Consider the following 19,001-nt stretch of genomic DNA (forward strand, 5'->3'; position numbering starts at 1 on the left):
GCTGACTATCAATAGAAAGAGCAACCACTGGGAGATGTCCTTTTCAGCAGAATGCTGCACAGTTTTGTTGATACCAGACACAGCTCTCCTGCATCATAAAATAAAAATGGTGTGGAGAGAAGAAAGGATAAAACTTAAGAATGAATATGTATTTATACCTACATACACAGACAGACAGACACACACACACACACACACACACACACACACACACATTTATTGAAGTTGCTGCAGGGAACTTGAACTGTTTTGAGGCAAAAAAAATCTGCTAATCTGAAAAATTAACTTGCATTAAATCATCACTGCTCCCATGGAGAGTTAGGCTGCTCTTTTTTTTTTTTTTTTTTTTTTTTTTTTTTTTTAAAGTTTTAATCCTGTAATAATGAAAATACACAGTCCCACATGTCGTGGTGATGCACACCATGGGCCCCTGTTCTGCTGAATGCCTTCTGTATACCATGCTGAGGAGCGTTGTTCCGCATGTACTCAGTGGGTCCATCTCTCACTCCAACTAATTTTGCTTTATACTCCAGCTTGAAGGTCCTGAGGGAAAGGCAGGTCTGAATAGTTAAGAAGTCTATGGAGACATGTGTGAGCCTTTTCAGGCTGCGCTTTGCTCTTCTGTAAATACTATGCAGATATTGCCCAGTTGCTGATGTGCCAATATCTCCTTGATCGGCTTTGCTTTGTTCCCTAAATAGCAAAAGCAACTGTGCCTGGAAGAGCAGAGTGGGGAGGGATATCTGGAAGGAGAAAAGATAAAGAAATACAGGAATATGGGTTCAGACCTGAGGGCCTTTCTTTGACAGTAACCAGCACCAGGTATGTTAGAGAGGAAAATGCATCAGCTGCTGATGGTAAGAGATTAAAGCCTCAAGCAAATGGCTTAATGATCCTTTCCAAGGAAGGGAGTATGACAGATCTGGATATTAATGACATCTGTATAAAGCCCAACTCTAATTCCGAATCTTACGGATAGCAAAAGGAACACCATCTTTGTGCAAGTCACACCGGACTTTACTTCACTCTCTCTGCTACTCCTCTTTTTACTTCCTCTTGATAGCTTCCTTCAGAATTGGGGCCCATGTTCTTTCCTATGTAGTTTAAATTGGAAGTGGGCGACGGGGGTATCTTAAGGGCTGTGATAACAGTTTACTACCTGCTCTACATCCATTCCCTTTTGGGAATGGGTTTCCAGTGAATCTCTTATCTAAGCAGTTGGTGGATATCTTATTTGAAGATACCTATCTAGTCATCTGATAAGATGGGAACAGACTTGTGTGACATGCTGTAACATGTGCTGGCTTTATTAGATGAAAGGTAGCTACTCACCCTGAAGTTGATTTCTTCTGTGATTTAAGATTGTACCTATTAATTTAGTCTTTTATAGACACCTGACAGAGGAAGTGTCACAAATTATTGCCAGGGTGGTTTGGGGGTGGTGGTATAAGGATTCAAGACAAACTCATTTTGTTGTGAATTTTGGATTGTATTTAGGAACCAATAAAATTCTAAAAATTGATTATTCTGGACTCCACAGGCCATCACTGTCCTTAGGATAACTCATTCAGGGAGCTTTTAAATAGGAAGAAAGTAAAGAGGAATTGCTGTGGTTTGTTTTCCCTGAGAGATGTAGCACTGTTTCACACTTGCTAAATTCATTAAAACGAGGAGTTGCTTACAAAAAGGAATTTTAGCGTTGCAAAATTGTGCACTCAAAACTCAGCACATGTCAGAAAGCTGGATTGCCAGGTCCAGTCTTTGAGAAGCTCTTTAGTTGTTCAAGTCAGTGGTATTTTCGGCTTGAAGCAGTGCCTACTAGATACTACTGAGCTCCCAAAGCGTGTGAAGTGGTCATGAAGATGTTTTTTTTGTTGTTGTTTTTGATGTGGATAGTTTTTGCAAATCAGGCTATAGCAGGAATCTTGGGAACTGGGGAGAGCAGGCTGGGAACTGGGTAGAACAGACTGGCCCGCTGCAGTGTTTTCCTTGCGTTCCTCATCCCTGAGCCGCAAAGCGAGCGATGGCATGGGTACGCGTGGGTAATTTGTTCAATCCCTACCGTCTGTGCAGGGAACTTGCTAATATGGTTTCTGTTTGGCACCACTTGTGGTTCTAGCTATTGTCTACTGCAAACTGGACCAAACCCACCAAACTCATTCCATGTAGGTCACTGAAACAACCATTAGCTAATAACTTTTGTGTTGCTACCGAGCCAGGCTGCGTTCGCAGTGGTGACACCGAGATGAAAGGCTCTGTATTCCATTACCACTTTCCTGAGCAATCTGCTCCTGAGGGTGACTAAGATTTCTTGCTGAAAATGAAAATGTATCACCCCTCACTCAATGCATATTGCCTGTCAGGAGCGAATGAGCTGGTTTTTAATGACTCAGTTTCTCTGGGGAGATGTATTTGTGTAAGAAAGATGGACAGGATAATGGGGATCTCCTCTCACTTCGGCTGAAGCCCAGCTGTCTCACAATAATTCATCTGTCTAGCCTGTTCCTGCTTTTCCTGATAGGCCAGCAGAGTGCTCTAGAGAAACCTTGGACGTAAGCACCTACTTAAGTGAAGGGCTGAATGCTTTAATCAAGTGTTATTTCTCAGATACTACTTTTTTGAGGTTGAGAGTGTTTCTGCTTGCACAGTCCAAATACTTGGCTTACGTGTTTCCTTTCCTATAGCCTGCATTAAAATAGTCAGACTGTGATTATGTTAAATGTTTTCATTTTCTCTTTTGATGTTTGGAAAAAAAACAAACAAAAAAAACATTGGGAGGGGGAAGGAGGGCGAGCCAGAGAAGGAGGGAGAGGAGGTTTGGCGGGGAAGTGACCTTGTGTGAGACTGGTAACCATGGAGAAGCTTATCTTTAAACAGTAGTATCCAAACTCATAACTAGACCCTTTTGATTGTGGGCACGCTCTCCCACCGCTGTTACCCAGACCGTAGGTGCGGGGAGTTTTGGCATGCGAGGCATGCGGCAGTGCGAGGTACCGCCACGCTGGGAAGACGCAGCGCTATTGAGACGCTTCGGCCGAGGACCAGTTTTACTTGAAACCCCCAGCCGGGAGCAGGGGAGCGGAGCAGTGGGTCACCCCATTAAGGAAACAATTGGAGCTTGGATTATCACATTGCTGGGATGGCTGAGGGTTGTGCTCGTTACAAACTGGGCGGCACTGGGAATGGCTGCACCGGCTGTCCTGTCCACCGGGAGCAACCTCCCCGGCAGCCCTTCAGTGCAGCCGCCACGTGCTACGTGTTCCCAAGCAGCAAAGGTCCACAAAAGCAACGCCAGCCTCTTATAGCTGGTCTTCTGAAATGATTAAAACCAAGTGAAATTTAAACATCTGAAAGCAGCATGCAGGGATTTGGAGCCTTTCAAGAACAGAATTTGAAAGCAGCCTCCAACCACTCTTATTTATGCATGTATCAGTGGCTTTTATGTATTACTTGAGCATGCTCAGAGGGACTCCGTATGCATGCAGCTAGCTTGTCTCCTGGTTTGCAAGTGTAAACCTGAGTATGTGCAGGAAATGTCATTCATTTTCTTCAGTGTTAGGGTACAAAAATGGTATAAAGAAAGTTCTGCACAAAGAAAAGGAAATCACACCAACAAAATCTGTTTCTAAATCAATGAATAACAGACGTTGCAACAGTGGTAAGTAACCAGAAACTACATATGCTAATATTTTGTACACTGAGGGTTGAATTCATCCTGTCTAACTTTAGCCACATAGAAATAATGTGTCTCGTCTAAGCTACTTATCTGGGTTCCTCTGTAGCTAATGGAGAGAGATAGGTGGGATGGATTACTCTCTGCAGATGCCTATCTTCCTCCACCAGCTATAGGGAGAGCCTATGCGACTCCCACAGCCCCGGAGATGGCTGCAGATAGCTGAGATGAATCCCGCCCTGCAGTCAGCTGAGTGATAAAGCACTGCGATACCGTTTTAAAAGTTTGTCTTCAACAGACGTTGGGAGCTGCTGAAATAAGTTCCCACAACAGCTGGCCGCGGGGGAGGTACTCCAGCCGTGGGTACCCCGGTCTGCTGGGAAACGCCGGAGAGCACATAATTAAACGTATCTTTGGTTAGGGCTGGTCGCAGAAGCTGAGTCCAAACTCAATTTTCCATCGTCGGTACAGGGCCAATTGCTGATCCTCATGAATTTCCGTGTACTCGATGTGCTTTGATACTGCTCCAAATGACAGCAGACATTATCACTTTGGGGGCAGAGAAACAAAGATTTTTAGTCGGGAGTGGAAAAGCAATGAGTTTGTCTTCTGGTAAGTGTAGTATTCACTTAGGTAGTAACAAACGTAGAAACTGTTGGCTTATAGGTGAAGGAAGATGGAGAGCAGGAAGCATTAAAAATGTGATATGGAAGGATACTTACTGGGGCTTTCTGGGGAAAAAAACAGAAAGTTTTCTGCAGGCTTTTTGTGTATCTTGAAAATTTGGTTTTCTGACTAGCCTAATAAAATCCACTCTTCCAGGTAGGTGAAGAAGTGTAGCTGTACAGATATGTGAATGAGCACTTGGTGTGAACCAAATATCAGCAAGAAAAATAATGTGGCATAGACTTAGACAGTGTCTTATTATTGTTCTTTATTTGATTTTCTTCAGACTTAGAAAAGTACGTCTGCTTTCATGGGGATTGTACACTACCTGTGCCATGTGCCTGTGCCACTTAATTCTGGTAATATAAAAGTCCAAAAAATAGTGTAAACAACTTCTAAAATTTGTTTGGAAAACACTGAGAGGGTTTTTTTTGTTTGTTTGTTTGATTTCTTTTTCCTATGTTGAAATATCTGTTTGACTATTTTTAAGCTTGACCATTTTTAAGCTTTCTTTTGATTTCTCTTGAAAAATCACTGTTGATCAGAGAATACATCTGATGCCTCTCAAAAATCATTTCTTTGAGAAGTTAAAAATAGTTTTAATAGAGATCATGGAGAAAAGTTACAACTTTACAGTTACAGGAGAAAAATTACAGATTTTTTTCCTGAAATATGAGTAGACTTTGGAATAGTGAGGTGAGTGTGCATAATTCAGTGTAATTATTCAGTGTAAATGATTCATATTTATAAGCAATTGAAATCTCAGACTGTAGAAAGCATATTTTTTGTGGCAGGAACTCCTTCCTTCCCTCTGCGGATATTTAAATTTTATCATACGTCTCCGCTGCCAGCAAATCTTTCAGCTTACCTAGACCATGTGCGTTCGTAGCTCAGTAGGTTCCTGTATGGAAACCCTTGGTCATACTTTTAATTTTGGCGAGGACTGAAGCAGTCATTCAGTGCTGCGAGAGACCATGCCCCAGTTTGAGCACATTTCCTGAGGGATTTGGATCTTGCACAGATAAGTCTCATCTCAGGAGGGGGCAGCTCTGAGGAGTGGAGGCATTAACCAGCTTCCCCCCGCTGAAGATGCAGGGGACTCCTTAAGGACCCTGAACCCAGACTGTGCAGCGCCTTTCCACATTGCATTCTTCCTCGAAGTCCTTGGTTGCCCCTCAGGATGCAATTCAAATTTCCCTTCTGTGCTTCAGATTGTGCAGTCAGATGCGTCTACCTCTGCTTCCCCCTCCCCTTCTTCTCCATCATTTCACATAGGTAGCGCAACCCAGTTATTGTTTCTGAGATGGCATCTAGGAAGACCAGTTAGGTGTTAGTGCCCACCGTGCTTTGTACCATACAGCCATGCATTCCTGGCCTCAAGAGACAAGAATTTGGAAGAAGAATGTGAAGAAACAGTAACTGGTTATTTGACAGATTTCTGCAGGGAATTTTTCCTGACTGGAAAGGAGAGGATAGGTGGAAACATTGAGGAATTAGAGGAAGGAGCTCTGCTCTCATAAGGCTCTTGTCTTGTTTAGACGAAGACTGCATTTGTGGTTTGGTTTTCCAAGATAGTATTGTGATAACTGATGGATTAAGTGATACTAGAAGACATAAAAGACTAATAAATCTTCCTGGGTACCTTAAGGGCCTAGGTAAATTCTAATTAAGAGCCCCTCCTGGCTGCGCATTGCAACCCTTGTTGGAGTAGAGAGAAAAGCAGCCAGTACTTCTAACCATTTAAAAGAAACAAATACATGGAGCAGGATGTATTTTGAATTCCTAAAGCATATAAAGAAACGAGTTAAGCTGACCATTCCATGAAGAATGGAATCACAAAATCATGGTAATCAAGGCTTAAACCTCAAGTGCAGGTTGCTGTACTTCTTAATAGCAAAGGAACGGCGAGCTTATGCTGTGAGGTGTCTGTCCCCTCTCTCGTTAAACTTTTCCTAATTAACAGGCTGAGATTGATTGTTCCTATTGACACAGAAGCATTAAGTACACAGAGCTTTAACAATAAAGGAGGGCTGTTAACAGGCACCCTCCGATGAAGAGACTATTTTTTATTGCCACTGGGCTGCAATGAAGACTGCAAACATCTCTGCTATAACTCACTCCTTGGAAAGGCAAGAAGCAGTAAGACTGCAGGAAACAAAAACCCTGGTTAAAGTAAGCAAACAAACAAACAAAGAACCTGCTGGCCAGCAGGGCTTGAAAGGGCTGCACGTGGTTTTAGAAGTGCCCAGGGAACACAACGGTTTTATGTTAGGCCGCTGTAGTACTTTTCATAAGTGGCTTCCAAAGGAATGCGTGTGGCATCTCGTGGGAACGCTTGTGTGCAAAATTGATTTTGGTCTAAAAGATTCCCACAAGTTGTGGTAGGAAGCAGTAAAAGCAATAGCTTGTCAATTAACAGGGTCTTTGTTTGCAAAACATTTTATGAAGAGTCCAAGCCCCTTCTGGCTAATGTTTCAAGGTAGGAAAGGCTGAGATGAGTGGCAGCGCTTGTCTTTTATGTTTGTCACCCTTTCAGTTTGCATAAACTTGGATGTCACAGGTTTGGGGGTTAGTATCAGCTAATGATAGCTTAGTATCGGCTGATGATAGCTAATGATTTTAAACTTGCACATATCCCTCTGTGTCCTGAGACAAGATGTTTCAGCATGCACAATGCTACTAAATGAATTTACACAAGAAGGCTTAACAACTTTGTAACACCTGCTTGTTTTCCTTCACTTGATTTTCAAAAGCTTTCAAAAAGATTTTACAAAAAATGTAAAGACTGGAGACAAGATGTGCGGTGCTTTGGTTTTCCCCACCTTCCTCTCCCTCAAGTCTGACCTGTGCATCAGTTTAGGTACCATATTTTTCACTTCAGCATGCTGTAGTCATTGTGTATGTTTGTATTTAATGACTTTTGTGGAAGACATAAAGTGAAATGTGGGATCATTAAGTCTGAATCACTGCTGAGCTTTAGTAAGATGGCCAAATTCCACCTTGACTGGTTATCAGCCTGACTAAACTCTCCTTGCTGTTCCCACTGCTCCCTCAGCATGCTTTTGTTTTCTGCCCTGGCAGCATTGCATAGTCAAGAGGAAGAAAAAGTTACCCAGTAAGTGTCATTTTCAAGACTGTGACAGGCTGTAACTTTTCTGTGCAACTCATTGTTAGTCAAGCTGAGAGCGGGACAGGTGGAATAGTTCAGTGACCTCAGAACAGGCATGGGAAACAGAAAAGAAAAAAAATCTTCAAAACATGACAGTGATTTACCTGGTCCACCTTTAATCTGTCAGAAAGAAAATCTGACTGGTAGCCAAGCTATCATAACATCTTTGGCTCTCTGCTGTGGGTACGTGAATTTGAAGGAGAGATACAGGAATCCCTGCGGGAAGCTCAGGGTGAGAGTCAGAAGCAGGACTTACCACCCAGCCACCGTTGCAGCTGAGGACTCGCACAAAGGCGAGTCCTTAAAAACTGTGTCTAACCCTGGAGGCAGAAACGGTCTCTGTGTCTAACTTTCTTCCAAGCAGTCTCGTGGCACCAAAACTTCAGTCCCAAACACGATTAGGACGCCATAAAGCTTGACAGTCCTAAGCTTCAATGAAAAACCAAGAAGTTTTCAGTTTTCTGCCAGAAGCTTTGTAATGAAGCACTGACATTTTCCACAGAAAGCAGATGTGTTTCTTAAGCTGCAGTTTAGTGACATCACTCAGTATTTTATGCTAAAATCATTTAGATGGAAATCTCTTTATCACCCCTTTTTGGGTGTTAGAGCCAATGCAATTGAAAATGCAAAGTTCAAATTTCCAGCGGGTTTGGATCTGATGTTTGAGGCATCTGTGTCCAAAGGGATTTGAGTGGCTTGCATGCTCTGTGTGGTTTCTTCCTTTTTTTTTTTTTTTATTTTCTTTCTCCAGTACACAGCAGCAGGCATTTTCTGAGAGTAGGACAGAAGCTAATGTGCCCTTGCCAACAGTATCTTTCTTCCGAGAAAAAAAAAAAAAACGGAGCTTGTCTCAGCTCTGAAAACATAGTAATGAGGATATTATCATTCCTTTTACCATCGTCTGCCTTGCACCCAAATATTCAGCATGCTGAGCAAAAAAATGAAAATGAAACAATATATGCAAAATTAATTAATTAATTAATTACAAGGAATAACAGGGCTTTGTGCTCTCCAGTGCCCTGTTCTCTGCCCCTCTCCTAGTTGCAGCATAGCTTCTCTTGCATGAATCTCACTAGGAGCTTTTGCTAGCAATCTCCGTTGCTGATGCACGGTTTATGCTTTCAGCAGCCAGCTGAGCTGCCCTGCTCTCTGCCTTTTGAGCTCATTTTTTTTTTTAATTCCCTAAGGTTCCTGCAATTACCACTCCTCCTCTGTCTAGGCTTTTGAGTGCTGCACTTAGGCAAGTATGTATGTACATGTCTGGGAACACGCAGGGAGGGGAAACCGTGGGTCTATTATCTTTTCTTCGATCGACTGCACTTTGTAGTTGATATGCATGTGTAAAATCTCTTATCAGTAATACCTGAACTGCATCTGCTACAGTGACTTTTTTTTTGTTGCTTTTTAAGCTGCAAACCTGGCTCTAACACAGCATTTTATAAAGTAGCTAAATGGGATAAATGTTGGCACTTGATGGAAACCAAGGCAGTGCAGCGTTTTCTTTCCCCGCGGTGTTGGTATGCTCCTCGTGGTCAGCAGGAACAGTCCTGCCTGCTGCGGGGTGGCACTGGTGTTTTATGCAGTGATTGGATGGGCGCTACTTCAACTGCTGCTTTAACTCTGTTTGGCAAACACATGATCATGCTGTATTCAGTGCAGCAAAGCAGTAAGCACGTATAAAATTAGGAGCAATTTGCAGGATACTTTGGGGATGAGGAACACGCTTTTGCATCCACAACAGAAATATCACCTTAGGCAACCTGAGCAGCTCGTGCGCTGTTGTTCCCCTGAGACTGTTTTTGTGGTATTTCTCTGGGTCAGACGAGAGGCTAATAAGGATACTATTAGCACATCTGATGACTGAAAGGATATTGTGTGGTTTTCATAATGTGTGTCTCATGATTCTGAATGTCTTATCAGGCTGCCAGTCTCTGGGAAATGCTTTATTTCAGTCTTTCCTCAAACCAGACTTAAGGAAAGCAATAATGACAAGCTTCCCAAACTAGGCATGGACATTGCTTGCTTATTCCTTGATACTGTTCTTAAGACTTTTCTGGACCAGCTCAGTAAATGCTGATTATTATTTTCGATTTCTCCATGATTTTTCAAGCAAAGGCTTTCACCTGGAGAAGATGGTCCCTTTTCTGGAGGTGACAAGGTTTAGCAGGGAGATGACAACTCATGCTTAGGAAAAAAAAATCTTCCTCTTGTGACGCGGTGGTTGTAAAACAACATGTAAAGCGCACAGTGCTTGAAGAGGAGCATGTTTGTCTCAGACTCAGTGGGACCTGGGAGCTGCTACCCCAAGGCAGGGTGCCAGCCTGCCCCTGTGAAAACCCAGGGGCTCCAGGTAACACAGAGATAAAAATCTGCAGTTTCCAGCTCCCCACAAATTCCTTCATCCCTCCCTTCCTCCCTTTTGAACTCTATCTTTTTCTAAGTACTACACTGCTTATTGAAGTGGAGAAGTATGCATAAGACGTGTCCTAGAACTGGGCAGATGAAAGTAAAGGGAGCAGGAGAGCGGCTGGTAGTTTCTAGCGTAGAGGATTTACACTGTACTTGCGCTCTTGTGAATGAGGCAAACCAGTAATACTGGAAGTAGTTTTGTGATGCTGACTTAAAGTTGCTAATTTCTAGAAGCTCATCTGAAATTCGTAGTAACTTTTATCAGATGGAAGGAAGTCTTTCTCCTAAGGATGACACTTGCCCCCTGAAGGAAAGCTGTAACTTTCCTTCAGTATATGGTGTGTAACTAGTGTATAACTTTGTATTATACTCTTCTTCCCCATTTCCCAAATGCTGAACATTAATTTCGATAACAGCTGGGGAGGTTTTCTATAAAAGCTTGTAAAACTGCGGGTGTAATAAATTAGATGCAGCAAGTTGAAAACGTATAGGTGTGACAATTTGTCTTCCATAGCCAAAAAGCCAGGATGAGGATGTCAGCCCTATGGCATACTACCAAGAGCTTGTGGGGTTTCTCCCTAGTCTATTGACAGAAATGAAACTGTTTATTTGGAGGCCTCAAGGTTTCAAAATTTCAAGGAAGAATGGAAAGCATTAAAGAGGATGGAAATTTTCAAATGTGGTAACTTTTAGCTTTACGTTCCAAAATATAAACGGCCTCAGCTAAGGCTGTGCTGAATGTCACCACTTTTTACTCAAGTTAGAAAGTCTTAACATTGGCCTTGAAACCCTAGCCCAAGGGAAGGCGTTTGTGCCATCCTGTTTAAACAGGATTTCACTTAGACTTGATGTCTCCTCCTTTATCTGAATTAAACAATACAAAACTTAAAAGATTACAAATATTAAAATGAATGTGGTTTTCTGTGATAAAATTGAGATAACTACATTCATAAAAATAGAATCTGAGTACTGGGTTGGACAGTATAAAAATGAAATCTAATTACGTCTTCTGCGTATTTTTATCATCTATGGCTAAAACACTATCAAAATAACAGGCTGCCGTCTTTGAAGATTACTATGTGCTACCTCTAAAGTTTGAAAAATAAAGCTCCTTTTCATGTAATCCTACAAAACACACGATTTCCTGGTTTAATAAGGTTCATTTAAGTAGTGTTAATTCAGGGATAGATTGAGGCTGAATTTGTAAGTTACTGTTTTGATAATCAAGAGCAAATATTGGCAAACTTTGCAGCAACATCTTGAGTAATTGCTTGGAGGGAGAACGGAAAATGTAGTCTAAATAGATTGTTTTGCCATATTGCAAAAAAAATATGGGGTGGGGGGGGAACTGCCTTTTTTTTAGCTGGAACATGACTGGTGAAACATAAAAAGCTGGGGCAGAGGTGAGTGCGTGTGTGTGCCCGTGTGCCTCCAGGAGCGTGTGTTAGCGATCTGTGTGCGTGTGCGCGCCCGCCCCTGTGTCCGAGTGTGTTTGTGTGCATCTCCTGTATTTGTGCGAGGGCTTGCACGTGTGTCCGTGCGCGTGTGAGCCTGCGTCCGTGCGTCTGTGTGTCCGCGTGTGGTGTCTGTGTGTCCCTGTGTATCCACGTGTGTCTAGGGGTGTCTGTGGGCCTGTCTGTGTGTCCTTGCGCGTGTCCCCGTGCGTGCCCATGCTTGTCCCTCGTGTACGTCTGTGTGTCCCCCCGTGCCCGCGCGTGTCCCCCCGCGGGCGGCTCCCCGTCCCGCCGCCGGGCGGCGCCGCAGCCGCGAGCGCGCCCCGCCGGGCGGCAGCGCCGCAGCCAGCGCCCCCTGGCGGCGGCGGCCGCGGCGGTGCCCGGGGGCCGCGGGCGCTGCGCCGCCGCCTCTGCCTCGGGGCGGCTGCCGCAGCGCCGCGGTGCCGGGGCGCGACGTTTCCTCCCTCCGTCTTAAAACGCGAGCCGCAAGATCAAAGCGATAGGCCCTTTGCCCCAGTGAGTTTTTTAACTTTCTCTTTTCATCGATGGCATTTTTCGTTTTACACACACACGCATATGAAATAGATATATATTTTGTATATATTTATATATATATATGTATTTAAAGGCGTCTCTACAAATCTATATTAAATAACCAGACCCACTTAGTGCTGTTTCATTATGGTTTTGCAATCGTTTTAAAGGGCCCAAAATAAAAGGAGTGTTATGGTGTTTGTTCCATACACCTCGGGCTTTTTATTATTAATTCAGTGAAAAAGTTTAATGGCTTATTGCAGTGGTTCTTATTTTGCCAATGCGCTGTTAAGAAAAACAGAAGGAGTTTAAATATTGTGGGAATGTTAATGAATCATATTCCCTTGCTACCATATATTTTAACTGCTTTTCATGTAGAAAGGCTTCAAAAAAATCTTCATGCATCGCTTTATAATATTCAAAAGCTGGAAAAAAGAGACAGCGAACCGATATCATCTTTACTTCTCTAGGCTCACAAAGCAGATATACCTCTGTGGTGGTGCATTAAAAGGTGAAGGATCAAACTCTGGCACTGAAGTTACCTGCCCTTAGTCAGGCATCTTTTTAAATGGTCAACTTAAAAATAATACGAAAATATATTTGTAATTGCAGATTCTTTAAAAAGACCAGAAAGGCTCATAAAGTGGGAAAGCAGTCACAGAGCTAAAACTTTTCTTTAATGAAGACTGAATTGTTGGTATGTTCCCATGAGTCCAGAACTGAGGCTTTTAGATTTCTTTTATATTACTGTATATAACTATATAATAAAAAACAATCTAGAGAAAGTCCTGAGCAGCTTGCAATCAGTTGCAATAACCATGAGCTCTGCTAGATGAAAGAGAGAGTTAAAAAAACAATATGTCAACTGTATTAGCTTGAGAGATTAATGAAGTTGAGGTGGACCTTAGCTTTAGGACACGATCCTGAAAATATGTTCATGCTTTTTTTTCCCCTTATGATTAAAATTACTGGCTTTCTTGATGTATTCGTTTAACAAAGTTACTTTAGTAGTGCTTTTCTGTGCTTAATATCACTCAGACTGTAGAACGATATTTGTCATATTGAAGTACATGCATAATCCAGGACCAAAAATTAGGTAGAATGCTGAGAAAGGAAATAGGCATTAAATAATCCCACTGATTTCAGTGATACTACTCATGGGGCAAAATTATACTTGTAAACAAGATAGGAAAGGCTTAATTAAGGGTGAGGAATCAAAAGAAAATCCCATTGAAAGTCCACGTGTAGCAGATCAGTGGGGTGAGGAGTGGAGACATTTATTCCTGGTGGTGACCAACTCTGGCAGAAGAATATTTTCTGTTTTCAGCAGAATATGTGGCTACAGAAAGAGAAATTTAGTTCTGAGTAATACAAAAAGAGAGTTTACCACATGCGAAGTTGACTATATTTGCTGGTAGAAAGTCACTGTGATATACTGCAAGAAGCTTAACTGACTGTCCACAAGTTCAAAAACTTCTAAGGAGAGATATTGCCACTAATGACTAACTGGACAATTAATATTGATAACAAATATTTAATGAAAACCATATTTGGAGATTTCATCAGCTCCATTTTTGAATACAGTCAAAACCTAACTTAAATAAAGTTCCCTAGAACTTGGAAGTACTTATGCTTTTTAAGTTCAGGCTAACTTCCCTGTTCATGATGATACCCTGTATGTGTTTGTACCCAGATGTTTGAGTAATGCCTTTTAATAGTTCTGCTGTTCTTTTCTTTCACCTCTCCCAATAATCATTTCTGGTCTCTCTTAATGCAACTCAGAGGTCAGTGGGGTAAAACCGTTGGATTTGATTTCTGGTGACACTGCAGCTTCTGAAATAAACTTTTACATATGTAGATTGATAGAAATTTGCAATACTGGAATGACAGGCACTAATATATGGCTTTTTGGTTTTCAGCCTAATTAAAATGAAAGGAAAATAAGTAGGAAGGAAATCTATGCTGTTGTGCTCCACTAGGGAATTAAAAAGGCAGTTCTGAGCTGGATTCTGGTTGGTTGCAAGTGCTAAGTTCAAGCTGTTATTTATTATCAGAATGAAGATAAATGAAATCACCACTCATTAGCTTACAATGTGTAAAGAGCTTTGAAATATCTTTGCAAATGCAGCAGCATCCCAGGCAGCTGCTACAGAGCACCATTGAATTTAGCCTCTGTCTATCTTTGGAAAGGTTACCAGGATGCAATGTCTTCAGTGCAGAGTAACCCACACTTGACTGACTTACCTTCTCTTCAGCTAATTTGACTAGTAAAGAGTGCCCACACTGTGGATTAAACTCAGGCAGCCCAGAGTTACTGGGTTACTGACTAATTTAGTTTAGCAGCTAGTGATTGGTATGAGTAGGTAGCCACACTCCTGCCAGTTAATCACCACTAAAGTCAGCAGGTAGGGACAACATTTAAATCATAACTCATGTTAAATTCAGTAGCAAGTATTCCTTGTGAGGGTGAGAAGGGAAGAAGGAAGAAAATACAGGACTGGATCCATTTGTCACCACTCTTGTAAAAAGAAAATTGGCTTTCAGGTTTTAGGCCACCAATATCCTTCCTCTTTTAGATCTAAGGAGCAGAGGGCCACCCGACATCTATTCTCCTTATTCTTTTAAAATAAGAGCATGAGGTTCCACCCATGAATTAAATAACTGAGAGGATGAGTGCAAGCTGCTAAGACTGTGTAGGGGAAACAATCTATGCTGCATTACTTCCCCATTCACTTTTTACTTGATGAAATTCAGCAAGGACAAATGCAAAGCCCTGCACCTGGGAAGGATTAACCCCCTACAGTAGTGCTGAGGGACTGGCTGTGGAGCAGCTCTGCAGAAAAGGCCCTAGGAGCCCTGGCAAGCAGTGAGCTGAGCATGAGCCCCTCAGCACGTGAAGGACATGAACAAACGGGACTGAGCTCGGGGGAGGCCCCTTATGGTATTAGGGCTGGAGACCTCAGCCCGTGAGGAGAGGCTGTGGGATGGGGCTTGTTCAGCCTGGGGGCAGAGTGGCTCGAGGGGGCCCTGAGAGCAGCTCTCTAGGGCCCTCGGGGAGCTCATTGAGGAGATGGAGCCAGGCTCTGCACAGCAGTGCAGGGCGGGAGGACCAAAGACAGCAGAAGCAAGTTGAGACAAGGGACGTTCAGAGTAGCTATAAGGAGAAAAAAATCCCCATGAGGACAGTGAGGTGTTGGAGCAGTTGCCCAAGGAGGCTGTGCAGGCTTCATCCTTGGAGGTTTTCCAGACTCGTCTGGGCAAAACCTTGAGCAACACAGTCTGAGCTTGTAGCTGAGCCTGCTTTGAGCAGGAGATTAGACTGCATACCTCCCGGGGTCCTTACAAACCTGAGGGACTCAGAAACTCTGTGATTCATTTGATTAGAGTATTACCACGCATATGCCTATTGCTTAGTTTCTTTTAGCACCTACTTCAATAGTTCGGTTACAGCTCCTGCAGCTTTACAGTTTAATTCCCAACTTCACTTCTTTGAGCGCCCTTGATAGACATTTGTGCTTTGCAGGCTCAATGGATTGGAAGTACATGCTTAACTCTATGGTGGGTATCTGAAGAGGAGCCTCAGTTGTTCTATTAAGACAGCTATGCTGTAAAATTAGGTCACCCCAAATTTCTTGGAGTACTCTTAGTATTAAATGTGCCTCATAGTGTGGCATTCCCTTCCAAGGTCCACATTTCTACATCTCATTTTTATGAGAACATTTTCCTCCTTGTAAAACTTCTTTCATTTTTTTATTCCTTTTCCAACATATGCCCAGGATATTTTCAAATGTACCTCTGTACCTGGCAAAGAAGAAATGCTATAACATTGTATCTCAGAAAGCTCTTGTCTCCCTCTACTCAGAGGCTTTCTCTGAGTAACTGTATCTGGTGGTGTTTCCAATGCACCATTTTGTGGGATATTTATCATTATGCATTTTTATTGGCTGTCTAATGTGAAAGGAGAGAATGTCACAAAAGAAGACATTAGATAAAACACAGATGTATTTGAAGTGCAAATTATAGGCAGATCCATTAGACTGGCACTAAACAGAACTGCATAGCTAGTAAAATATTTCATGAACTTACTAATGTAGAAGTTACCCTTTCCCTTTTTCCTCTATTAGAGAGTGACGGTTCTCTAATATTCTCAATTTCTGGGAAGAAACTCACACAAAAAAATCAAGAAGGAAAAGAAACTCCAGGACTTCCTGCACCAGATGTGATTTCTAGATACTTAGTAACTTTCCATGATTTTTTCTTCCATGCACTTATCCAGTCTCCCCCTTGAAAGTAGGTAGACTTTTAGTCTTAGTTGCCCAGTGAGTCTAAAACAGTACTTTTTGAGTGAGGTCTTGTACTTCTCCCCAGGATTACTGGCCAACAGGAAGAGATTATGATAGGATCCCCCTAAATGATTTCTCATAAATCTAAGTAGATGAATGGAGTATAAAAATGGGGGTGTAAAGAGGTGCTGAAGCCAGGAATGTGCTAAATCAAAGTACAATAGAACTATCAATTGTAAAACCTTGAGGAGGACAGATTAATTTCATCCTTGTGGTGTTATTACACAGAGCTGCAAGAGCCAGTTGCAAGGAGTCGGGACACATGGTCCTGTCAGAAGCAAGTGGGCAAGACAAAGCTTTTTAACTTTGAATGGGGTTAAGCGGAAGTGTCATATGTTTTGCTGAAGCACTTTGGCTTCTCTCAAAGGCACAGTGGAAGGTGGAGGAGGGTGGAGGCCAGGGCTGGCTTGGGCAGCAGAAGCTATAGAGTCTGTTTTAGGTGCACAGGGAGAGACTCTGGCACCCTCCATTAAGGGACAGAGAAATGAAAGGTGCCTGAGATACTGGGACAGCTCAGGGGCATCATCTGTAAAAGCTTAATCATGCATTTGGTTTATCTTTGCATATCTTTACTCCACTATTACAAATCATGTTTTCCTGCAAACACACTCTTTTAACCTTTGTTTTCTCTTACTGATAAGGCTGGTTCTGAGTGATGTGACCCCTGTTTTTGCAGTGGGAGATCCTTTCATTGAGATAAGAGGATGCTCACAATAAGCGCTGGCCCTCCAATGTGTTCCTGCAGGGTGGCCAGAGCAGGGCAAGGTGTGTCTCCACAGCAGTTTCTTGGGTCACTTGCAGAGATCATACTGCAAAAACTGGGAGAGGAAGAAAAGTCTTTCAGTGACCAGAAGTAACTGCGAACACTCTTGCATATGGCAGGCTTTGAAAAACACTTTTGGTTTTGAGGAGAGAATGTGACATACAGATGTTGGGCTAGCATTAAATAGCTGCAAATGAAAACTGGACGAACATGACATGTTCTGTGACATTGCATCCTCATAGCAGAGCATTGTCTCATGTTGAAGGAAGTGTTCTAACAAATGTGCTGCTCACAAAAGAAACTGATTAAAAATAATATTTTTTTTTGAGGTCAACTGTAGATTGGGGAAATATATTATTTGTAGCTGTTGAAAATGAGATAAATGTTCTCGTGCTACTTTAATGCTAGCCTTAATGAAGAATTCTAGGAGGTAGAGAAAGGTCCGTATGACTTCAGCTACAGCTATATCCCTGGACTGGTAACACCTTTGCTGGAGAAAATGGGCATGTGGCCAACCAAGCTTAAGTATGAGCTCACCTTCCACTGGGACTGCCCGTCCTGCTTTCTTGAAAAGCATCTGCATGCGGGGCTTATTCACAGTGCTCTTTCCTCAGTTGTGGCTTGTCCTGTTAGAGACAGAAGAGGAAGCTTGATCCGGTTTCACACCATATCCTTTCTCCCCACATGAAGGCAGGCAAAGAGCCAGCAGGAGAGCAGAGAAATACATTTCATGTTGGACACTTAATCTGCAGTTTCCCAGGGAGCACGGCTTTTCCCTTTTCTTGAGCAGTATTTTCTTGATACTGAACATTGCCCATTCATCTGATATCCTTGAGAACTGTCAAAAAATGGGACAATCATGTGAGTTCTAGGATTTATTTACCTTACTCTGAAATACAAAAAAAATCTCAAAACACAAGAAATATTAGAAGAACAAATCGTTACACTGAGAAATTCAGTAACAGAATGGTTATATTTCTCCCTACTGCTCCTCCTGCAGCTGTCTGTACAGACTGTCTGTAGCAATAGCAGAGGTGTATTTAGCCAAGCATGGCAAAAGCAGAGCCTGAATGAATTTGTCTTTCTCTGTTGGTGGGAAGCACATAATTTTTGTGTAATTTGCAGCAGTAGAAGGGGAAGAGGAATTGAGTGATGCTATGTAGTGCTGAGCTGGAGGGGAGGCCAAATGCATCCCCTGTGTGTGGACAGAGGGTTGATCTGCATGAGGAGGCCAAGGTGCATTTTCTTACGAAGCTGGACAGAGTTTGACTGAAGAAAAAGTGAAACAGCCTCATAGACAAATGACTTCTGGGGTTCTTGGGCAGGAATTCCCTTTCTAAACACAGTTCTTGAAAACTTTTTTGGCGCATAAGAGTAAGACAGTGTCTCATTGATGTCATGAGAATAGGAGAGCCTAAAGATGTCGTCAGTAGAAATGTACAAGTTGGAATAAAATAAGAATTGATTGCACCTTGGAGTGAAATAAATTACTGTGAGACAGGCAGCGTTTGCAGTGATTTCATGCTGGGTGAAGCCAGAAATCCCTGGGAGGCATGAGAACGGGATATTTGCAGACCAGAAAGAGCCTGATAAACTCTGGGTGGCAAGTGTTCCTGCCTGCCATTGCTCTTACTGCAGAAATGCTGTAACACAGTTTGAATTTTTGGGCCAGGATTGGCCTGAGACTAAGATCTACTTTTGGATTCTGAATTTCCTAAAGATGGTAGTTTCTGTGTCTTAAAAAATGGTCTTTAACAGAGGTAGCATCTCCTCCTGTATGATACATGGGTCAGTGCAGATGTGGTGAACACGACACTATTAGTTAGATCTAAGATGCTTGCCAAATCCTCAGTGGTGTTTCAGAGAGGGCCCCAGATGGTTAATAAACAATGGCTTTGTCTGCAGTTGGGAGATCTGCTCGACAATTTATTTAATTACTGAATGGAAAAAGTTTAAAATTTAAGAACCATGTGTCATGTTCTTCAGGGAA

At 42.5% G+C, this 19,001-nt stretch overlaps 1 protein-coding gene across 1 annotated transcript in view; it reads left to right on the forward strand.

Moving 5' to 3' along the window:
• BMPER (BMP binding endothelial regulator) overlaps nucleotides 1-19,001 on the forward strand; it is a 150,399-nt gene that overhangs the window by 40,471 nt on the left and 90,927 nt on the right. The gene's annotated exons all lie outside the window — the stretch shown is intronic.

Source organism: Rhea pennata, chromosome 2 (genome assembly GCF_028389875.1).
Source record: "Rhea pennata isolate bPtePen1 chromosome 2, bPtePen1.pri, whole genome shotgun sequence".
Taxonomy (NCBI): Eukaryota; Metazoa; Chordata; class Aves; order Rheiformes; family Rheidae; genus Rhea; species Rhea pennata.